Source organism: Nerophis lumbriciformis, linkage group LG06 (genome assembly GCF_033978685.3).
Source record: "Nerophis lumbriciformis linkage group LG06, RoL_Nlum_v2.1, whole genome shotgun sequence".
Taxonomy (NCBI): Eukaryota; Metazoa; Chordata; class Actinopteri; order Syngnathiformes; family Syngnathidae; genus Nerophis; species Nerophis lumbriciformis.
Window position 1 is genome coordinate 11135951 of NC_084553.2, and position 22500 is coordinate 11158450.

Below are 22500 nucleotides of genomic sequence, written 5' to 3' on the forward strand. Positions count from 1 at the left end.
CAAAGTAAAGCCGCTGCTCCTCCACATCGAGAGGAGCCAGATGAGGTGTTTCGGGCATCTGCTCAGGATGCCACCCGAACGCCTCCTTTGCCAGAAGGCAAAGCTCTCAATTTACCGGTCGATCTACGTTCCCATCCTCACCTATGGTCATGAGCTTTGGGTTATGACCGAAAGGACAAGATCACGGGCCGAAATAAGTTTCCTCCGCCGGGTGGCGGGTCTCTCCCTTAGAGATAGGGTGAGAAGCTCTGTCATCCGGGAGGAGATCAAAGTAAAGCCGCTGCTCCTCCACATCGAGAGGAGCCAGATGAGGTGGTTCGGCATCTGCTCAGGATGCCACCCGAACGCCTCCTTTGCCAGAAGGCAAAGCTCTCAATTTACCGGTCGATCTACGTTCCCATCCTCACCTATGGTCATGAGCTTTGGGTTATGACCGAAAGGACAAGATCACGGGCCGAAATAAGTTTCCTCCGCCGGGTGGCGGGTCTCTCCCTTAGAGATAGGGTGAGAAGCTCTGTCATCCGGGAGGAGATCAAAGTAAAGCCGCTGCTCCTCCACATCGAGAGGAGCCAGATGAGGTGTTTCGGGCATCTGCTCAGGATGCCACCCGAACGCCTCCTTTGCCAGAAGGCAAAGCTCTCAATTTACCGGTCGATCTACGTTCCCATCCTCACCTATGGTCATGAGCTTTGGGTTATGACCGAAAGGACAAGATCACGGGCCGAAATAAGTTTCCTCCGCCGGGTGGCGGGTCTCTCCCTTAGAGATAGGGTGAGAAGCTCTGTCATCCGGGAGGAGATCAAAGTAAAGCCGCTGCTCCTCCACATCGCGAGGAGCCAGATGAGGTGGTTCGGGCATCTACTCAGGATGCCACCCGAACGCCTCCCTAGGGAGGTGTTTGGGGCATGTCCGACCGGCAGGAAGCCAAGGGGAAGACCCAGGACAGGTTGGGAAGACTATGTCTCCCGGCTGGCCTGGGAACCCCTCGGGATCCCCCGGGAGGACCTGGACAAGGTGGCTGAGGAGAGGGAAGTCTGGGCTTCTCTGCTTAGGCGCCGACCTCGGATAAGCTGAAGAAAATGGATGGATGGATTAAGGAGGTTGTTGTCTCACATAAGGATTGCGGACGATGGACTAAACCTCCCCCCCCAAAAAGGGCAGTTTTCCTTTAAGGCTCTTGGTTGGTTGACCCGACCATAACCACAGCAGTCCTAAAAGTGAGAGCAGTGCAGATACTCGAGAGGCCCGGTTCTGTTTCCTCCCTAACTTTGGAAAATTGCAAGCTGCTTCTTCCATTCAAGAGCACGCACCTTAACGCCGACATGTAATGTAATCCCTCGCATCTCCAGTATTCGACCACACACAACGCCGCCTTTGCTTGGTTTGTCCTTTCAACAAAACCTGACACTTCCTGCACGGGCTTCTGCTGAAGAAGTCAACTTTCTATTTCACGAGTGACCAAATACTTCTCTCCAAAAAAACAACAACCCAAAACTGATAGTTATCGAAGGGTTGATTGACAACATGGATTGTTGGGTTCTCTGACGGATGTCCTTTTGAACTTGGAGTTCTATCTCGATTCTACCAATATGACGTCTTTGTTTCTTGCGCTCGTTCAAGTCCAAACATCCTGACGGACGGGCGCATCATCTTACAGGCTTATTTATAGTTCAACCTCCGAGATCAAGTGACATCATCAATTATTAACGGAAAACCATTTGTCCGTCTGCACCTTACTGTCTTCTTGTATTAACAGTCCAATAGCCCGCTTCCATTGAGCAGTTCGCTCCAGTCGTTAGGTTTGCAACAGGGGGGCTCGAACTAGCGGCCCACAGGTCCATATTTTGTGGCCTTCTAGCTTAAAGTACCTTGAAAGCTTAGCTCGGGGGTCGGTTAAAAAATGTATGAAAATGGAAAAATATATATATTTTTTGTTTTAATAAGGTTTGGCACAAACCTTCCTAATTGTTAGAAATCTCACTGTTTATATTAAACATGCTCAAACTGATGAGTATTTGGCAAGCGCCGTTTTGTCCTACTGATCATGGCAGTCCTTGAACTCACCGTAGTTTGTTTACATGTACAACTTTCTCTGCCACAGGAAAGACGGGTTTTATGCCACTCCTTCTTTGTCTCATTTTGTCCACCACACCTTTTATACTGTGCGTGAATGCACAAAAAGTTGATGTTACTGTGTGGAGTGCTAATCAGGCATAATTGGTCACTGCATGACTGCAACCCACCGATCACAGGTAGGAAGGTGATTCACACAGCCCCAATCGTCGTCGTTTATCTGACACATGAAACGTGACAAACTTTAGCCGCCAGACGGCAGCAATGTTGAATGTCTTTGAATTTGTGGCGATTCCAACTTCGATCCACAACGTCGGTCGCTCTGCAGAGTGGCGCCTTCCATCATTTTTAGAACCCCTCCTCTTCCTCTCACGCGAGATGGGGCAGTCCCTTCCCTACTGTACTACACTATAGAAAATACAAGACTATCTTTGGGACTGAGGATTCGTGGGCCACCATCATGCGGTTCTTAAGTTCAATCAATCAATGTTTATTTATATAGCCCTAAATCACAAGTGTCTCAAAGGGCTGCACAAGGGCAAGGAAAAACTCACAACCCAGTGGGATGTCAATGTGAATGACTATGAGAAACCTTGGAGAGGACCGCAGATGTGGGTGACCCTGCCCCCTATAGGGGAGACCAGATGCAATGGACGTCGAGTGGGTCTAGAATAATATTTTGAAAGTCCAGTCCATAGTGGATCTAACATAATAGTGAGAGTCCAGTCCATAGTGGATCTAACATAATAGTGAGAGTCCAGTCCATAGTGGATCTAACATAATAGTGAGAGTCCAGTCCATAGTGGATCTAACATAATAGTGTGAAAGTCCAGTCCATAGTGGATCTAACATAATAGTGAGAGTCCAGTCCATAGTGGATCTAACATAATAGTGAGAGTCCAGTCCATAGTGGATCTAACATAATAGTGAGAGTCCAGTCCATAGTGGATCTAACATAATAGTGAGAGTCCAGTCCATAGTGGATCTAACATAATAGTGTGAAAGTCCAGTCCATAGTGGATCTAACATAATAGTGAGAGTCCAGTCCATAGTGGATCTAACATAATAGTGAGAGTCCAGTCCATAGTGGATCTAACATAATAGTGAGAGTCCAGTCCATAGTGGATCTAACATAATAGTGAGAGTCCAGTCCATAGTGGATCTAACATAATAGTGTGAGAGTCCAGTCCATAGTGGATTTAACATAATAGTGAGAGTCCAGTCCATAGTGGATCTAACATAATAGTGAGAGTCCAGTCCATAGTGGATCTAACATAATAGTGTGAGAGTCCAGTCCATAGTGGATCTAACATAATAGTGTGAGAGTCCAGTCCATAGTGGATCTAACATAATAGTGTGAGAGTCCAGTCCATAGTGGATCTAACATAATAGTGAGAGTCCAGTCCATAGTGGATCTAACATAATAGTGTGAAAGTCCAGTCCATAGTGGATCTAACATAATAGTGTGAGAGTCCAGTCCATAGTGGATCTAACATAATAGTTTGAGAGTCCAGTCCATAGTGGATCTAACATAATAGTGAGGGTCCAGTCCATAGTGGATCTAACATAATATTAAGAGTCCAGTCCATAGTGGGGCCAGCAGGAGACCATCCTGAGCGGAGACGGGTCAGCAGCGCAGAGATGTCCCCAACTGATGCACAGGCGAGCGGTCCACCCCAGGTCCCGACTCTGTTAAAATTAAAGTTAAAGTACCAATGATTGTCACACACACACTACGTGTGGTGAAATTTGTCCTCTGCATTTGACCCATCACCCTTGATCACCCCCTGGGAGGCGAGGGGAGCAGTGAGCAGCACCTTCGGCCGTGCCCGGGAATCATTTGTTGGTGATTCAACCCCCAATTCCAACCCTTGATGCTGAGTGGGGAGGTAATGGGTCCCATTTTTATAGTCTTTGGTATGACCTACCTACCGATCTCAGGGTGGACACTCTAACCACCGGGTCCAGGTCATAGGTCAGTTGCTCTACCTCCTGATTTTCCGCTTATTCGAAGTCGGGTCGTGGGGGCAGCAGCCTAAGCATGACTATATAAAGTCTATAAATATAAGGGCGCGTCTATAGATGAGGATCATTGCCGGTCACTGGCATGATGAGACGGGGTTGCTTGATGTGTGCAAAATGCTAATCGGCCCGGGCGGCGACTCCTGAATGATGGGGAGCGACAGTCATGTGCCAGGAGGCCGCGGTCTCAAAGTCACTTTGGCCTCCGCGGAGAGAAAATACGACTTGACGTCTTCGGTTTTTTTTACCTTTAATTGTCGTGTGAACTTCAAAGCCGCAAAAAAAAACAAAAAAACAGCGGCGACACTCGGCGCTCTCTCTTCGGAGGCAGGAAGTCAAACGCTTCATTGGCGGGGAATCGGCGGCGAGGGGGGAAGAAACAGGCGGCAGGATGTTAAGACATTTTCTTTCATATAGCGTGAGCGACTCTCAGGGGGCTTTGATTCCTCGCCGCTTTGTAGCGAGCGCCGGGGAATGATGCCTCCTCTTAGCGAGCGCTCGTCATCCAACAGGTGGGAAGAAAGCGAGCGCGGCGCCCTCCCCTACCCACCCCCCCTCTGCGCACCTCGCCGCCGATCAGTGGAGCGCCAGCCTAACATCTCGGCTTTCCACCTCCCGGCTTTTTCCTCGCCGCCGCCGCCGTAGCGGAGGTTAAGGTGTTAAACGTAGAGCTGCTAAACGCTCCCCGAGGTAATGGCAGTCGGCGTATATATACAGAGCGCCGCGGCGGGGACTTCCTGCCAAGCGATGAAGAGGCCGGGGGTAGGAGAGAAGGTGATGACATCATCAGCAGAACGCGCCAACAGCGGAACACTTTACATTTTATGGGTTCGTGGATCGAACCCCGCTTCCTGACCCATGACCCGGATCCAGTGCTCGCCACGTTCCCCCACAGGGCGAATACGCAAAGCATCACACACCCCCCCCCTCCCTGGCGCCCGGTGATTAATGGACGCCGCGGCCTGACATCCTCATCCCTCCCTCGCTAATCGTCCTGAAATCTCAGACGCGGCCCTGAACTCCAACTCCCACGCGGAGCGGCGCCGGGCGGGGTCGCGCGGGATCGGGGGGGTGGTGCCGACTCCTCCTCCGCTCACCCTATCTCACCCTCCGTCGTCCTTATCCACACCCTGCCGTTACGCCTCAGGTTTAAGGCACAGTACAGTAATGCCACCTTAAAAACTGATGATGTTGTACACGCTGTATCCATCCATCCATCCATCTTCTTCCGCTTATCCGAGGTCGGGTCGCGGGGGCAGCAGCCTAAGGAGGGAAGCCCAGACTTCCCTCTCCCCAGCCACTTCGTCCAGCTCTTCCTGTGGGACCCCGAGGCGTTCCCAGGCCAGCCGGGAGACATAGTCTTCCCAACGTGTCCTGGGTCTTCCCCGCGGCCTCCTACTGGTCGGACGTGCCCTAAACACCTCCCTAGGGAGGCGTTCGGGTGGCATCCTGAGCAGATGCCCGAACCACCTCATCTGGCTCCTCTTGATGTGGAGGAGCAGCGGCTTTACTTTGAGCTCCCCCCGGATGGCAGAGCTTCTCACCCTATCTCTAAGGGAGAGCCCCGCCACCCGGCAGAGGAAACTCATTTTGGCCGCTTGTACCCGTGATCTTGTCCTTTCGGTCATAACCCAAAGCTCATGACCATAGGTGAGGATGGGAACGTAGATCGACCGGTAAATTGAGAGCTTTGCCTTCCGGCTCAGCTCCTTCTTCACCACAACAGATCGATACAGCGTCCGCATTACTGAAGACGCCGCACCGATCCGCCTGTCGATCTCACGATCCACTCTTCCCCCACTCGTGAACAAGACTCCGAGGTACTTGAACTCCTCCACTTGGGGCAAGATCTCCTCCCCAACCCGGAGATGGCACTCCACCCTTTTCCGGGCGAGAACCATGGACTCGGACTTGGAGGTGCTGATTCTCATCCCAGTCGCTTCACACTCAGCTGCGAACCGATCCAGTGAGAGCTGAAGATCCTGGCCAGATGAAGCCATCAGGACCACATCATCTGCAAAAAGCAGAGACCTAATCCTGCAGCCACCAAACCAGATCCCCTCAACGCCTTGACTGCGCCTAGAAATTCTGTCTATAAAAGTTATGAACAGAATCGGTGACAAAGGGCAGCCTTGGCGGAGTCCAACCCTCACTGGAAACGTGTCCGACTTACTACCGGCAATGCGGACCAAGCTCTGACACTGATCATACAGGGAGCGGACTGCCACAATCAGACAGTCCGATACCCCATACTCTCTGAGCACTCCCCACAGGACTTCCCGAGGGACACGGTCGAATACCTTCTCCAAGTCCACAAAGCACATGTAGACTGGTTGGGCAAACTCCCATGCACCCTCAAGGACCCTGCCGAGAGTATAGAGCTGGTCCACAGTTCCACGACCAGGACGAAAACCACACTGTTCCTCCTGAATCCGAGGTTCGACTATCCGGCGTAGCCTCCTCTCCAGTACACCCGAATAGACCTTACCGGGAAGGCTGAGGAGTGTGATCCCACGATAGTTAGAACACACCCTCCGGTTCCCCTTCTTAAAGAGAGGAACCACCACCCTGGTCTGCCAATCCAGAGGTACCGCCCCCGATGTCCACGCGATGCTGCAATCAATAAATATATAAATAAATCAATAAATCCAAAAATATAATCAGGTTCTCAATCGTATTTCAATTTCGGGGTGGGGCGTGAAGAAAATGATGTACCCACAGGAGGGCGTGACATTATAATTAAGAAGCACTGGTCAGGTCTAACAATGTGTGGCTGAGAATGAGGATTGTGAATCATGACCATGAAGCAGACGTGAGGCCGATACAGGAAGTGGAGCAAAGATCATTCAGTCAAGTCAGCACCAACGCGGCTGTGGGCGACTGTCGACATTTGTCCATGGCCTGCAGGCTTGTGAAGCAAGGAGTGACACTCAGCAGTCAGATATGATTCAATTAAACAATTACGTCGGGCCGGGATGAGGAAATTTAAAAAAAAACGCGGTGGAATCTGCTTAACGTCTCTCGGATTGGCGGACTCACGTTGACATTACTAAAAGAACACATTTTTTAAACCAGACAGTTTCCTGGCATCATTTCGTTTGTTTATATTTGTGCAAAATTTAAATGGCTTTATTATCGTTTTGCGTAAAAGGTGATGAAAGAGTGAGAACGCAAGCCATGCCGTCCCCAGGTCTATGACCACTTATCATGTTAGCACATCATTTATTTATATGACCCAATGCCAACAACCTTCCCTAGTTAAAAGAAAAACAACAACAACAACAAAACAACACAAAATTCCAACAGACATGGTCACACATAACATATCCATCCATCCATTTTCTACCGCTTGTTCCTTTCGGGGTCAATGTAACACAATTTGTAGGTAATATAAGAAAACATCCATGCACCATAAAAAAAAAATTAGAATCCCACTAATTTAAGTCCATGACAAAGGATGATAGGAAAAATACAAAATACTCTCCACACTTATCCATGTTTGGTGCATTTTAGCTTCTTGATATTTCTGATTGATTACACAACTTTAAGAAGGTCGTCACGGAAGTAAACAAGGTAGGGGTCCAACTTCTACATACTCTTAATATCTAATTATATTAGTTATAAATTATATATCCATTATATTACTATAATATGTAAACCTAAATATACACAGTGTATATGTCTATATATATATATATATATATATATTCATATACATATACAAACACTGTATATATGTATATATATATATATATATATATATATATATTTATATATGTATATATATATATATATATATACATTTATATATGTATATATATATATATATATATATATATATATATATATATATATATATATACATATATACAGTGTTTGTATATGTATATGAATATATATATATATATATATATATATATATATATATATATATATATATATAGACATATACACTGTGTATATTTAGGTTTACATATATATATATATACTTACACATATATATATATATATATATATATATATATATATATATATATATATATATACACACAATACATATATACTGTATATATCCATCCATCCATTTTCTACCGCTAGTCCCTTTTTTGGGGGTCACGGGGGGTGCTGGAGTCTATCTCAGCTGCATTCGGGCGGAAGGCACCCTACACCCTGGACAAGTCGCCACCTCATCACAGGGCCAACACAGATAGACAGACAACATTCACACTCATATACACAATATATATATCTAAATATATGTATGTATGTATGTATATAAATATATATATATATATATATATATATATATATATATATATATATATATATATATATATATATATATAAATATATATATATATATGTATATATATATATATATATATGTATATATATGTATATATCTATACACATATATATATATATAAATATATATATATATATATATATATATATATATATATATATATATATATATACATATATATATACACATACACACACACTGTATGTATATACTCACATACACTATATATATATATATATATATATATATATATATAGATAGATATGCATATATATATAAATATATATATAGATATGTATATATGTATATATATATATATATATCTATATATATATATATATATATATATAGTGTATGTATGTATATTTATAACATAAACGCACCCATTTCTCATACAAGTGATTGCTATTTCGTAGCAAAAAATACGGGCTAGGCTATAGGTTACTACAGGAGGAGATAGGACCTAGGCAGGGGTGTCCAAACTCCAGCCTGCGGGCCACGAGCGGTCAGGCGGCGTCTTCAATTTTGCCCACGAGACATTATTGTGGAGGGGAGCGTGGCCTGCGGGCCTGCCGCGGAACGGGCTTTGCCAGGACCGGCCTCGAAGACAGCGACAGGTGAGTAGATGGCCCAGGTGGGCCTTGTTATCTAATCACCTGTCGCCTTTATTAGCAGCAGCCGGAATGAGACACGCAGTTGGAGTTGGAGTGGGAGCCAGAGAGAGAGAGAGACACGAACTCAGAAAAATACATTTTGCTGGAAAGCAAAAACCCCTGCACTATTTTATGAAAATAAAACAGTGTCGTAACCCTGATCCGGGCTCTCGTGGCGATGTGTGGTGGTCCGAGGAACCCACTAGAGGGCAACCTCTACAGTTATGAATAAGGAATTTGGCTTTCAGGTCATTTTAAAAGTAAGAACATATCTTGCAACGTCACCATCTTGTGGACAACATGAATATTTCAGGTATATGACCATTCCTCATGCTAGCGCAGCATTTATTTATATGACCCAATGCAAACAACCTTCCCTAGTCAAAAAAAAAAAAAATGCCAAAAAATATTTTCGGTACAGATCAACATACGAGCGAAAAAAATCGGAACTGACCTACAGTGTGAACAAGGCCTACAGATAGCATAAAGAGTCCGCCTGTGCACTGGTGTGACCCCGCATGGCGGCGACAAGGTGAGTCAGACCAACCATAAAAACCACCAAACGGCCTTCGCTTAGCACCCCCCACACTCCTTTTTATTATTTTATTTAGGATTTTTTTTTTTTTTCCACCCCGTGCACTATGAATAAATTGAGTCTGTCCGGACATGAAAATGTCAAATACCTAAAATACACCTAGGCTAAATAGCATATTAATTTTTAATGCCTGCTCATCCTATGCTGCTATTCTCATATCAGGCCTGTCTGCCAACAGCTGTTGCAGGCGCGCCCGCCCGGAATTTATCATCCATCTCTGCAAAGGAGAGGGCGGGGGACGCAGGAGGGGGGACTGGAGACATTGTTCCCGAGATCAGGAATAAGGGAGGGACACGTGCCACTTTTCACGGATGGCGGTGTGTATTTATATCACCTGCACCTCGCCACTTCTTGATATACGAGTGCGATTCAATTACGCTAATGCCAAACATAAATTGCTCAACATTCCCTTTCCTTCGCCGCCGCCGCCGCCGCCGTGGCCGGCGTGGCGCGTGACAGCGTGAGACGCCGGCACATAAAAGAGAAGAAAAAAAAGAAAAGAAAAAAAGAGCGCTGACATTGACGGCGGAGGTGGTGACATTGGCGCGGGGGAGGCGGGGATGACGCGGCGTGCCAGGGCGGCCGCCCAATGCCACCCGTGTGTGTTTTTAGGTGGCATGTGGCGGATGATTATCATAGATTATCACGATCCAGATTGTTACAAGTTGAGTGTGCGTACGTGCGCTGAAGCCGCGCGACAGCGTGTGCGCTTAAAGACACAACGCCTTTGGGGATAAGTCTAACTGGCGAGTGAATGATGAACAGTTGGTGTGTGTGTGTGTGTGTGTGTGTGTGTGTGTGTGTGTGTGTGTGTGTGGTGTTCTCTATCCTCACACAGACACTACGATACAGTCAAGCTCTAGCAACAAGCTCAAGAGTCTTCTTCAAGTAACACTATTACTTCCTGGGGCACAACATATATACACACATACATATGACAACATGATGACATCATGATGACATCATGATGATATCATGATGATAACAGGCCGTGGTTATTGTGCAGAATGATTGAGTCCGGGATGCATCTTTTTGGGGGGCCGTGAATACTTTTTTATTGACCCACAGATTATTGTCAAAATAAGATTAATAACTAAAGAATAAAACTATTTTGAAAACACAGAGGAAAGAATACATAATTATTAGTAACACAAAGCTTTGACTTTAAATTCAAGGTGTATTTATTTTTTACAAAAAAATACAAAACTACGATCTGACCGATCGAAGTCTAAGACTAGATCTGACCAATCTAAGACTAGATCCGACCAAGACTTTATCTGCCCAATCTAAGTCAAAGACTAGATCTGACCTATCTCTGTACAACTACATCTGACCAATCTAAGACTTGATCTGACCAATCAAAGTCTAAGAATCTAAGTCTAAAACTCGGGCTGACCAAACTGAGTCCAAGTCTAGATCTGACCAAACTAAGTGTAAAACTAGAGTTGACCTAACTAAATCTAAGACTCGGTCTGACCATGAACTGATGAATAGGTCTAGGATGAGAAGTGAAACGTCTTCTAAGAAAAACTGAACAGTCCCGTAGTGATGGATTGAATACCCTGAGACTAAAACCTGAACAAGACTTGTAGAGCGCCAACAGTAAAGTATCATTTTAAAAATCCTGAGTCCAGACGGTGATTCAGATCAGAACTTGTTTCTTATCCCATTTATGAGATTTCCTGAAATGTTCCCCAACATAGGTTGGTGAGTTAGGTTGATAACCAACTAACAAACCCTGGTGGAGGTAAAAAAAAAAAAGTGTTGACGTAAATAAAGGCGGGGCCTACCTTAGCACACCAACAGCATACTGGAGTGATTTGACTTTAAATTTACAGTGTATTTATTTTTAACCTTTTCACAAAAAAATACAAAACTACTAGTCAGACTAGATCTGACCGATCAAAGTCTAAGACTAGATGTGAACAATCTAAGACTAGATCCGACCAAACTAAGTATAAGACTAGAGCTGATTAATTAAAGTCTAAGTCTACTTCTACCCAATCCAAATCCAACAATCTAAGTCTAAAACTAGGTCTGACAAAAGTCTAAGAGTACATCTGACCAAACTAAGTCTAAGACTAGATCTGACCAATCCAAATCTAAGATTAAATCTGACCAATCTAAGACTTTATCTGCCAATCTAACTAAAAGACTACATACGACCAATCTAAGACTTGATCTGACCAATCGAAGTCTAAGAATCTAAGTCTAAAACTCGGGCTGACCAAACTGAGTGAAAGTCTAGATCTGACCAAACTAAGTCTAAAACTAGAGTTGACCTAACTAAATCTATGACTCGGTCTGACCAATCTAAATCCATGAACATGAACTGATGAAGAGGTCTTGGATGAGAAGTGAAACGTCTTCTAAGAAAAACTGAACAGTCCAGTAGCGATGGATTGAATACCCCGAGACTAAAACCAGAACAAGACTGGTAGAGCGCCAACAGTAAAGAAGCATTTTAAAAATCCTGAGTCCAGACGGTGAAACAGGTCAGAACTTGTTTCTTATCCCAATTCTGAGATTTCCTGAAATGTTCACCAACATACGTTGGTGAGTTAGGTTGATAACCAACAAACAAACCCTGGTGAAGGTAAAAAAATAAGAGGGTGTGGCGTAAAAAAAGGCGGAGCCTACCTTAGATCTTGCCAATCTAATCATTGACAAGATCTGACAAATCCAAGTTTAACAATCTAAGTCAAAGATGAGATCTGACCAAACTATGTCTCAGACTAGAGCTGATCAATCTAAGTCTAAGACTAGATTTGACCAATCCAAATCTAAGATTAGATCTGACCAATTTAAGACTTTATCTGCCCAAACTAAGTCAAAGACTAGATCTGACCAATCCGAATATAAGATTAGATCTGACCAATCTAAGACTTTATCTGCCAATCTAACTCAAAGACTACATCTGACCAATCTAAGACTTGATCTGACCAATCGAAGTGTAAGAATCTAAGTCTAAAACTCGGGCTGACCAAACTAAGTCCAAGTCTAGATCTGACCAAACTAAGTCTAAAACTAGAGTTGACCTAACTAAATCTAAGACTCTGTCTGACCGATCTAAGTCCATTAACATGAACTGATGAAGAGGTCTTGGATGAGAAGTGAAACGTCTTCTAAGAAAAACTGAACAGTCTAGTAGCGATGGATTGAATACCCTGAGACTAAAACCAGAACAAGACTGGTAGAGCGCCAACAGTAAAGTCGCATTTTAAAAATCCTGAGTCCAGACGGTGATACAGATCAGAACTTGTTTCTTATCCCAATTCTGAGATTTCCTGAAATGTTCACCAACATAGGTTGGTGAGTTAGGTTGATAACCAACAAACAAACCCTGGTGAAGTTAAAAAAAAAAGAGGGTGTGTCGTAAAAAAGGCGGGACCTACCTTAGATCTGACCAATCTAATCATTGACAAGATCTGACAAATCCAAGTTTAACAATCTAAGTCAAAGATGAGATCTGACCAAACTATGTCTAAGACTAGATCTGACCAATCCAAATCTAAGATTAGATCTGACCAATTTAAGACTTTATCTGCCCATTCTAAGTCAAAGACTAGATCTGACCAATCCGAATCTAAGATTAGATCTGACCAATCTAAGACTTGATCTGACTAATCGAAGTGTAAGAATCTAAGTCTAAGACTCGGGCTGACCAAACTAAGTCCAAGTCTAGATCTGACCAAACTAAGTCTAAAACTAGAGTTGACCTAACTAAATCTAAGACTCTGTCTGACCGATCTAAGTCAATTAACATGAACTGATGAAGAGGTCTTGGATAAGTGATACGTCTTCTAAGAAAAACTGAACAGTCCAGTAGCGATGGATTGAATACCCCTGAGACTAAAACCAGACTAAGACTGGTAGAGCGCCAACAGTAAAGTATCATTTTAAAAATCCTGAGTCCAGACGGTGATCCAGATCAGAACTTGTTTCTTATCACATTTCTGAGATTCCCTGAAATGTTCACCAACATAGGTTGGTGAGTTACCAAATAACAAACCCTGGTGAAGGTAAAAAAAAGGGTGTTGATGTAAAAAAAAGGCGGGGCCTACCTTAGCACACCAACAGCATACTGGAGTGAACCTTGGTGTCGGATCAAGCCGCCTCTGGCTGGCACTGCTGACGGGAACGCCACCTGAAGGAAAGAGGAAGTCCGCCGTTAGCATAGTCTTAAAGGCGCTAACAAATTTAGTGAGCGGCGCCGCGAAGGTCGAGGGAGCGCAGCCATGAAAAAAGGTTAAAGATGAAATCAAATCTGGCGCAAGGCGGCACCCCGGAGGCACGTTTGGAAATCCATCCCCCCAGCTCCCGGGCAAGGCCAGCGGTGACGAGGAGCTAAATACTGCGCTGCCACTCGGGGATATTTCATTTTCAGCCGATCAATACCAGCTTATATTTATCAGCGCGCTCGCGCCGGCTGCCACGTCTGACAGGCTGCACTTCACCCCGGCGCTCCGCGCAGCCCTCCAGGAGGGCCTGACGCAGAGCACGGACCGTGAGAGCGGGGGCAGAGACCCCGGGCGGCCATTAACCTCCCTAATGTCAAACACGCTGGAGCATCCAGACAGAAGGTTACGCCGTGTCAGGCTTTTTCTTAAACATCTTCATCCAGACGTCCTCTTAAAGAGCCCTGGTCCACTTACCGGTGTCGACTCCTACATGATCATTATGAAGGCTGGAAGCCATGTTGTTTATCAGCCCTGTTGTGACCAATAAGAGACGGGAGTGATGTCATGTGATTTAGAAACTGAAACCAAGAGCAGATACAAATTAACTACACGACGCCTGCGCTCCGGACAGGCTAACCTCCCTCCTCCAACCTCCGAGGACAAAGCTACGAACTATGGGAGACCGGGCTTTCTGCTCCGCCGCTCCCAGTCTGTGGAATAATAATAATAATAATACCTGGGATTTATATAGCACTTTCTAAAGTACCCAAAGTCGCTTTACATGTAGAACCCATCATTCATTCACACCTGATGGTGGTAAGCTACTTTCATAGCCACAGCTACCCTGGGGTAGACTGACGGAAGCGTGGCTGCAATTTGCGCCAACGGCCCCTCCGACCACCACCTATCAGTCATCATTCAATTCACCGGTGTGAGTGGCACCGGGGGCAAAGGGTGAAGTGTCCCGCCCAAGGACACAACGGCAGCGATTTTTGGATGGTAAGAGGCGGGGAGCGAACCTGCAACCCTCAGGTTTCTGGCACGGTTGCTCTACCCACTAGGCCATGCCGCCCCTAATGCTCTCCCTGACCACCTGAGGGCACCACAGACTGTGGATGCTTTTAAAAAAGGCTTAAAAACCCTTCTTTTAAAACAAAATGTCTTGAAAATCAAATATTTAGGACACGCTATATACATAGGAATATGCTAATGCTAATAAAGGGTTTTAAATGCAAGGAAAAAACAAACGTTCGAGGACCAACGCTTACAAACCTTCAACTGATTTAAAACGGAAAAGCCAACTCCATCCATGTTTTGAAAATCCTAATGCTAATAAAGGGTGTACATGTGTTTTAAATGCAAGGAAAAAACAAACGTTCGAGGACCAACGCTTACAAACCTTCAACTGATTTAAAACGGAAAAGCCAACTCCATCCATGTTTTGAAAATCCTAATGCTAATAAAGGGTGTACATGTGTTTTAAATGCAAGGAAAAAACAAACGTTCGAGGACCAACGCTTACAAACCTTCAACTGATTTAAAACGGAAAAGCCAACTCCATCCATGTTTTGAAAATCCTATTTTTCGGACATGCTACCAACACTTAACTCCTATAAATCTAAGGTTCAGGTCCACAGACAAAACAGAAACCATTAAAAGACTCATTGTAAGCAGAACTACGTCCAAGGTGGTGTAAATATGATTGAAAAGGGAGGAAAAGAGGAGCATGTGAGGACTTCAGGGGTTAAAAGCACTGTCTGTCTAATCATCTGCACAACAATATTTGCTGTGAGGCATTCTAAATAGATTATCGCTGGTCCATCTGTGTCATCATTGATTTATAAGGCATTAAGCTGCTCGGGGAGGAGAGCGGGGCGCGTTTAAAAAAAGGGGGCTCCTCGCCGCCATCAGGGGTGCGCTCACCTCCCCGACGACAACAACGCGCGCAGGAAGTGAAAATAGGCACGGCGAAAAAGGAGGCAATCCGACATTTTCTGCATCTCTTTTTGTTTGGGCCGTACAAAAGAGGCTGGGAGGAGGGGAGGAAGCACACAGGAAAAAAAACAAAAAAAAAACATGCGCACAGCGAGAAACAAACACGCACACACAGGAAGGAAAAAAAACAAAAAAAAACAAGGGGCATGATTAACATATGAATGCTGTATGCAAATGGCGGGGAGAGAGCAGATGTTGGTGCATTTAATTGACCTATATGTGAATTGGATCCAAACCTTTTCAGTGAGCCTGCTCAGGCCCGCTGAGTGCAGTTTGGACTCTTTTGGCGTTCTAGTGGCACTCGGCGAGCCAACGCCGCCGTTTCCGCGCCGGTCAAAATTGCAAATGAATTTCGTCCCAAAGTGGGGACAAAACACGGCGGCGGCGTGGCTTATCGTGTTCCCCTTAACATGGCGGCGAACGATCCCCGTTGATTTTATTGACACAACATGAGGTCCACTACAGTGGACGTGTGTTCGCCACTCGAGCGCCACGTCAACGTTCGCACGCTCTCAGTGATACGTTTTTAAGCTAAAAATGACTTTAAAAGATGTTCCGTGACGACACAAACGACTACATTCTGCTTTGTTATCGCAGGAGAAAAGGCGGAATGTTCCGTTTTAGGTGTTGCTGCATCTCTTTGAGATCCTTCCTATATATATATATATATATATATATATATATATATATATACATATATATACAGTCGTGGTCAAAAGTTTACAAACACTTGTAAAGAACATAATGTCATGGCTGTCTTGAGTTTCCAATAATTTCTACAACTCTATAACTCTCATATACATACCGTAATTTTCGGAGTATAAGTCGCACCTGCCGAAAATGCATAATAAAGAAAGAAAAAAACATAAATAAGTCGCACTGGAGCCCGGCCAAACTATGAAAAAAACTGCCACTTATTGTCCGAAAAATACGGTACATACATAATTACACATACAAATATACATAAATATACATATACATATATACACATATGCATACAAACAAACATACAGACATACATACATATGTACATACATACATAGATACATAATTACATATACATAAATATACATATACATAAATACACATATACATATATACACATATGCATACAAACAAACATACACACATATATACATATATACATACATACATACATAATTACATATACACATATACATAAATATACATATATACACATATGCATACAAACAAACATGCATACATACATACATACATACATATATACATATATACATACATACATGCATACATACATACATACATAATTACATAGTGGTTAGAATGTCCGCCCTGAGATTGGTAGGTCGTGAGTTCAAACCCCGGCCGAGTCATACCAAAGACTATAAAAATGGGACCCATTACCTCCTTGCTTGGCACTCAGCATCAAGGGTTGGAATTGGGGGTTAAATCACCAAAAATGATTCCCGGGCGCAGCCACCGCTGCTGCTCACTGCTCCCCTCACCTCCCAGGGGGTGAACAAGGGGATGGGTCAAATTCAGAGGACAAATTTCACCACACCTGGTGTGTGTGAGACGATCATTGGTACTTTAACTTTAATATATATATATATATATATATATATATATATATATATATATATATATATATATATATATATATATACATATATATATATATATATATATCTATATATATGTATATATATATATACTGTATATATATATATGTATATATATATATATACTGTATATATATATATATATATATATATATATATATATATATATATATATATGTATATACATAAATATACGTATACATATATACACATATGCATACAAACATACATACATACATATATATATATACACATATGTATGTATATATACATATATACACACATATGTAAATATAAACACACATTATACATACATACACTATATTGCCAAAAGTATTTGGCCACCCATCCAAATGATGAGAATCAGGTGTCCTAATCACTTGGCCCGGCCACAGGTGTATACAATCAAGCACTTAGGCATGGAGACTGTTTCTACAAACATTTGTGAAAGAGTGGGCCGCTCTCAGTGATTTCCAGCGTGGAACTGTCATAGGATGCCACCTGGGCAACAAATCCAGTCGTGAAATTTCCTCGCTCCTAAATATTCCAAAGTCAACTCTCGGCTTTATTATAAGAAAAGTGAAGAGTTTGGGAACAACAGCAACTCAGCCACCAAAGTGGTAGGCCAGGTAAACTGACAGAGAGGGGTCAGCGGTTGCTGAAGCGCACAGTGCAAAGACTTTCTCCAAACTTCATGTGACCTTCCAATTAGCCCACGTACAGTAGGCAGAGAGCTTCATGCGATGGGTTTCCATGGCCGAGCAGCTGCATCTAAGCCATACGTCACCAAGCAAAGCATGGGATGCAGTGGTGTAAAGCACGTCACCACTGGACTCTAGAGCAGTGGAGACGCCTTCTCTGGACTGATGAGTCACACTTTTCCATCCGGCAATCTGATGAACCAGTCTGGGTTTGGAGGTTGCCAGGAGAATGCTACATTTCGGACTGCATTGTGCCGAGTGTGAAATTTGGTGGAGGAGGAATTATGGTGAGGGGTTGTTTTTCCAGGAGTTGGGCTTGGCCCCTTAGTTCTAGTGAAAGGATCTTTGAATGCTCCAGGATACCAAAACATTGTGGACAATTCCATGTGGGAACAGTTTAGAGCGGGCCCCTTCCTCTTCCAACATGACTATGCACCAGTGCACAAAGCAAGGTCCATAAAGACATGGATGACAGAGTCTGGTGTGGTTGAACTTGACTGGCCTGCACAGAGTCCTGACCTGAACCCGTTGGGATGAATTAGAACGGAGACTGAGAGCCATGCCTTCTCCACCAACATCAGTGTGTGACCTCACCAATGCGCTTTTGGAAGAATGGTGGAAAATTCCTATAAACCAGTGACGTGCGGTCACTGGAGGCAGGTGAGGCGGGGCCTCACCTGCCATCATGGAAAGAAAAAAAATGTAAAAAGAAAAATTTTTTTTTAAATTGTTATATGTATCCAGTGATTGTACTATTACGTTATTTTCCATTTAACTTCACCAGTTTTAGATTATTTTTATTCAAAATCGCTGAATTTTCACATTTGCCGTTCAAATACTGAGAAGAGACGGTGCTGTGAACAGCAGCCAGTTGAGGCACGTCACTCAGTGCCTCAACATGGATTGCGCAATGACTCGGCTAACTGCTGGCCTGCTGTGCAGTGAGACCGTATTGCTATATGAATTATATTATACATTTCCATAGTTTAGTTAGCTGAGGTATATAATGTACAGTGTATTTTGTCAACAACTGTATGTGTGTAACGTATTTCTTGTGCTGAGCAATCATAAAACTGCTGCGAAGACGCACTGGCTGATGCTCACAGTAATCCCGCCTCCTGGTGCCGGTTAACGCACCACCCGACGGGAGTGCCACACCAACCAAAGCCACACCCAAACCCTCCACGTGCAAGACCGAATCCACCCAAAAAAACTTAACAAGAAGCCAAAAAGTGCAAAAACAACAATGCTCGCGCCGGAACGACTGCAGGGACACAACATTAGGTACACCTGCAGACTGCAGCACTGATTTCATATTTCATTCATTCACAACTCCTCCAACACGAACACCACTGTTCCCGCACTTATAAGTAAAGGTAAGACCATAATAATGTTTTTTTTAATTAAATGTGCTTTTTTGTGTGCTACAGTTTGTATGTGTAAAGTTAAAGTTAAGTTAAAGTACCAATGATTGTCTTGTCACGCACACACTAGGTGTGGTGAAATGTGTCCTCTGCATTTGACCCATCCCCTTGTTCACCCCCTGGGAGGTGAGGGGAGCAGTGACCAGCAGCAGCGCCGTGTCCGGGAATCATTTTTGGTGATTTAACCCCCAATTCCAAGCCTTGATGCTGAGTGCCAAGCAGGGAAGAATGCTGGTATGAGCTTTTAAACATAACCCGTTAACTGCTGCCAATCAAATGGTGAATAAGATACTCTTTAGGGTTCATATGTTTGTAAATCTGACTGTGATGAAGTCAGTGCCTCACCAGCCATCAACCTCACCGCACGTCACTGCTATAAACACACTCCGCAACCTTGTGGACAGCCTTCTCAGAAGAGTTGAAGCTGTAATAGCTGCAAAAGGTCATATTGAACCCTATGGGTTAGGAATGGGATGGCACTTCAAGTTCATATGTGAGTCAAGGCAGGTGGCCAAATACTTTTGGCAATATAGTGTAAATGACACAGCAGCTAAATTGGGAGCCTTTGTTTGCTTTCTTACTAATAAAAGACAAGTTGTCTAGTATGTTCACTATTTTATTTAAGGACAAACTTGCAATAATAAACATATATTTAATGTACTGTAAGATTTTTTTGTTAAAATAAAGCCAATAATGACATCTTTTGTGGTCCCCTTTATGTAGAAAAGTACTGAAAAGTACCGAAATATTTTGGTACCAGTACCAAAATATTGGTATCGGGACAACACTAATTTATCGGATCTGTGTCCCTTGAGAGCAAAACAAATCAGATTTGCAGTGTAGATGGGACCTTTGTGTCAGTCAAAAGTCCACATTTTCATCACGGCACAGATGAGAGGATGGAGGTCACATTGTCGTTAAAAACACAGACGTTATTTTCACTTATGGACCCTCTGCCTATCCCTCCTCCTCCTCGCTTTTATTCTCAAACGTCCCACAAAACACACACACGCACATTCCCGGCAATGTCATTAAATTGTATTCAATTGCCTTTTGTCCGCGGGGCAAGGACCACCCGATATATGATAATGCATTAAGGCCTCAGACTATGTCGCAGCCACCGAGCTGAGACCATCTCCCCAACAAGACACTCACACTGGGTGTGTGCGTGTGTGTGTGTGTGTGTGTGTTTTTTCTTGTATTTCTACCATTCTTGAGACATCAACAGGGAAAAGTACAAGTTAGGACATAAATCATGGTCCTAATACGGAAAACCATTGCATCTAATAGAGAGTCAAACACTAGAGTCCGTGAACATTGCTCCAAAGTCAGGATGTTTTATTTATTTAATGTGCATACAAAAGTAAACATTGACAGGTGCAAAGGCAGCAATATATGATAAAACAAGACGGCAGCTAAAGAAGGACTTACCTATTCATCCCTGAAAAAACGTGCCTGGTGAACAGCTGAATTGTGTCATAAATTTTGCCAAAATTGTAAAGTTTTCTTACAAAATTGTGGCTTTTGGCGAGTAAAATTACGAATCTTTTCATAAAATTGCCAACATTTAAAAATGTTCTTGTAAAACTGCGACTGTTATTGAGTAAAATTCCAACTTTTATCATAATATTGCACAAATGTTCCGTTTTTCTCGTAAAATGAGGTAGGCATTTTTCGGAGGTCTCAAGAAGACACACACCTCTGCCATCCATACTTGCCAACCCTCCCGATTTTCCCGGGAGACTCTCGAATTTCAGTGCCACTCCTGAAAATCTCCCGGGGCAACCATTCTCCCGAATTTCTCCCGATTTCCACCCGGACAACAATATTGGGTGCCTGCCTTAAAGGCACTGCCTTTAGCGTCCTCTACAACCTGTAGTCACGTCCCCTTTTCCTCAATACAAACAGCGTGCCGGCCAAGTCACATATTATGTACAGCTTTCACACACACATAAGTGAATGCCATGCATACTTGGTCAACTGCCATAAAAGGCCACGCTGAGGGTGGCCGTATAAACAACTTTAACACTGTTACAAATATGCGCCACACTGTGAACCCACACCAAACAAGAATGACAAACACATTTCGGGAGAACATCCGCACCGTAACACAACATGAACACAACAGAACAAATACCCAGAATCTCTTGCAGCACTAACTCTTCCGGGACACTTCCCGCCCCCCACCCAACCCCCATACAGCACAGTTCAGCTTGTTAATAAAGAGAGTTATGCATTTTATATTGTGTTCAAATTTTCATTAAAATATGGACTTTTGTCCAGGCTGGAAGCAATTATTCATATTTATGTTGTTTCTTATGGAGAACTTTGCTTCACTATACAAACTTCTCTATATCCGAACCCTGTTCAAAAACCAATCAAGTCCATAAATGGAGGTTTCACTGTACTTAAATTTGTTTTTCTGTAAAATAAACTTACATGTTTTAAATGTGGTGGCTTTTATTTTGCCGTGGCGGTGCGCCAAAATCAATTACATGTAGAGGAAACCCCATAACTGTCTATGGCTGAGGTTGCCTTTGTGCAAGGGAAACATCCAACTTGCAACCAGGCTTTGTAGGGGACACTTGAGTACCGTATTGCAGGAAATAGAAGTGCACAAACACGCCACGTTGTGCCGACCGAGCGTTAAATCTGAGTATTTAGACGACGACTCGGCCGATTTTGCCCCGCTTTTATTTGTAATCTCAGCATCTCCTTCAACAATCCCGGCGTCCGTCCCCTCGAGAGTGCCGTCATGGTGTAAACACCCACAGAGCATCCATCGCTCTCTCCTTTGAGGGCCGCCGCCGCCGCGCTGAAATATTTGTCAATAACGCTGGCGAGCGCGTTGGGTGGCTGCGCTGTTTAGACAAATGGCGCTTCATCGCATCCAGATGTTTGGAGGCCGCCGTCGCCACTCTGCTGATGTATACAGACCCTTAAGAG

The 22500-nt window shown here is 43.8% G+C and overlaps 1 protein-coding gene across 5 annotated transcripts in view; it reads right to left on the reverse strand.

Annotated features, from left to right (window-relative positions):
* Positions 1 to 22500, reverse strand: part of znf536 (zinc finger protein 536) — a 653496-nt gene that overhangs the window by 387415 nt on the left and 243581 nt on the right. For 4 of the 5 annotated variants that reach the window (XM_061963702.2, XM_061963703.2, XM_061963705.2 and 1 more), the window contains exon 4: positions 13714 to 13796. The gene's annotated coding sequence lies outside the window, so the exon portion shown is untranslated. Of the gene's footprint in view, positions 1 to 11439; positions 11753 to 13713; positions 13797 to 22500 lie in introns of those variants that run through there. The other variant, XM_061963706.2, reaches the window with a different exon arrangement.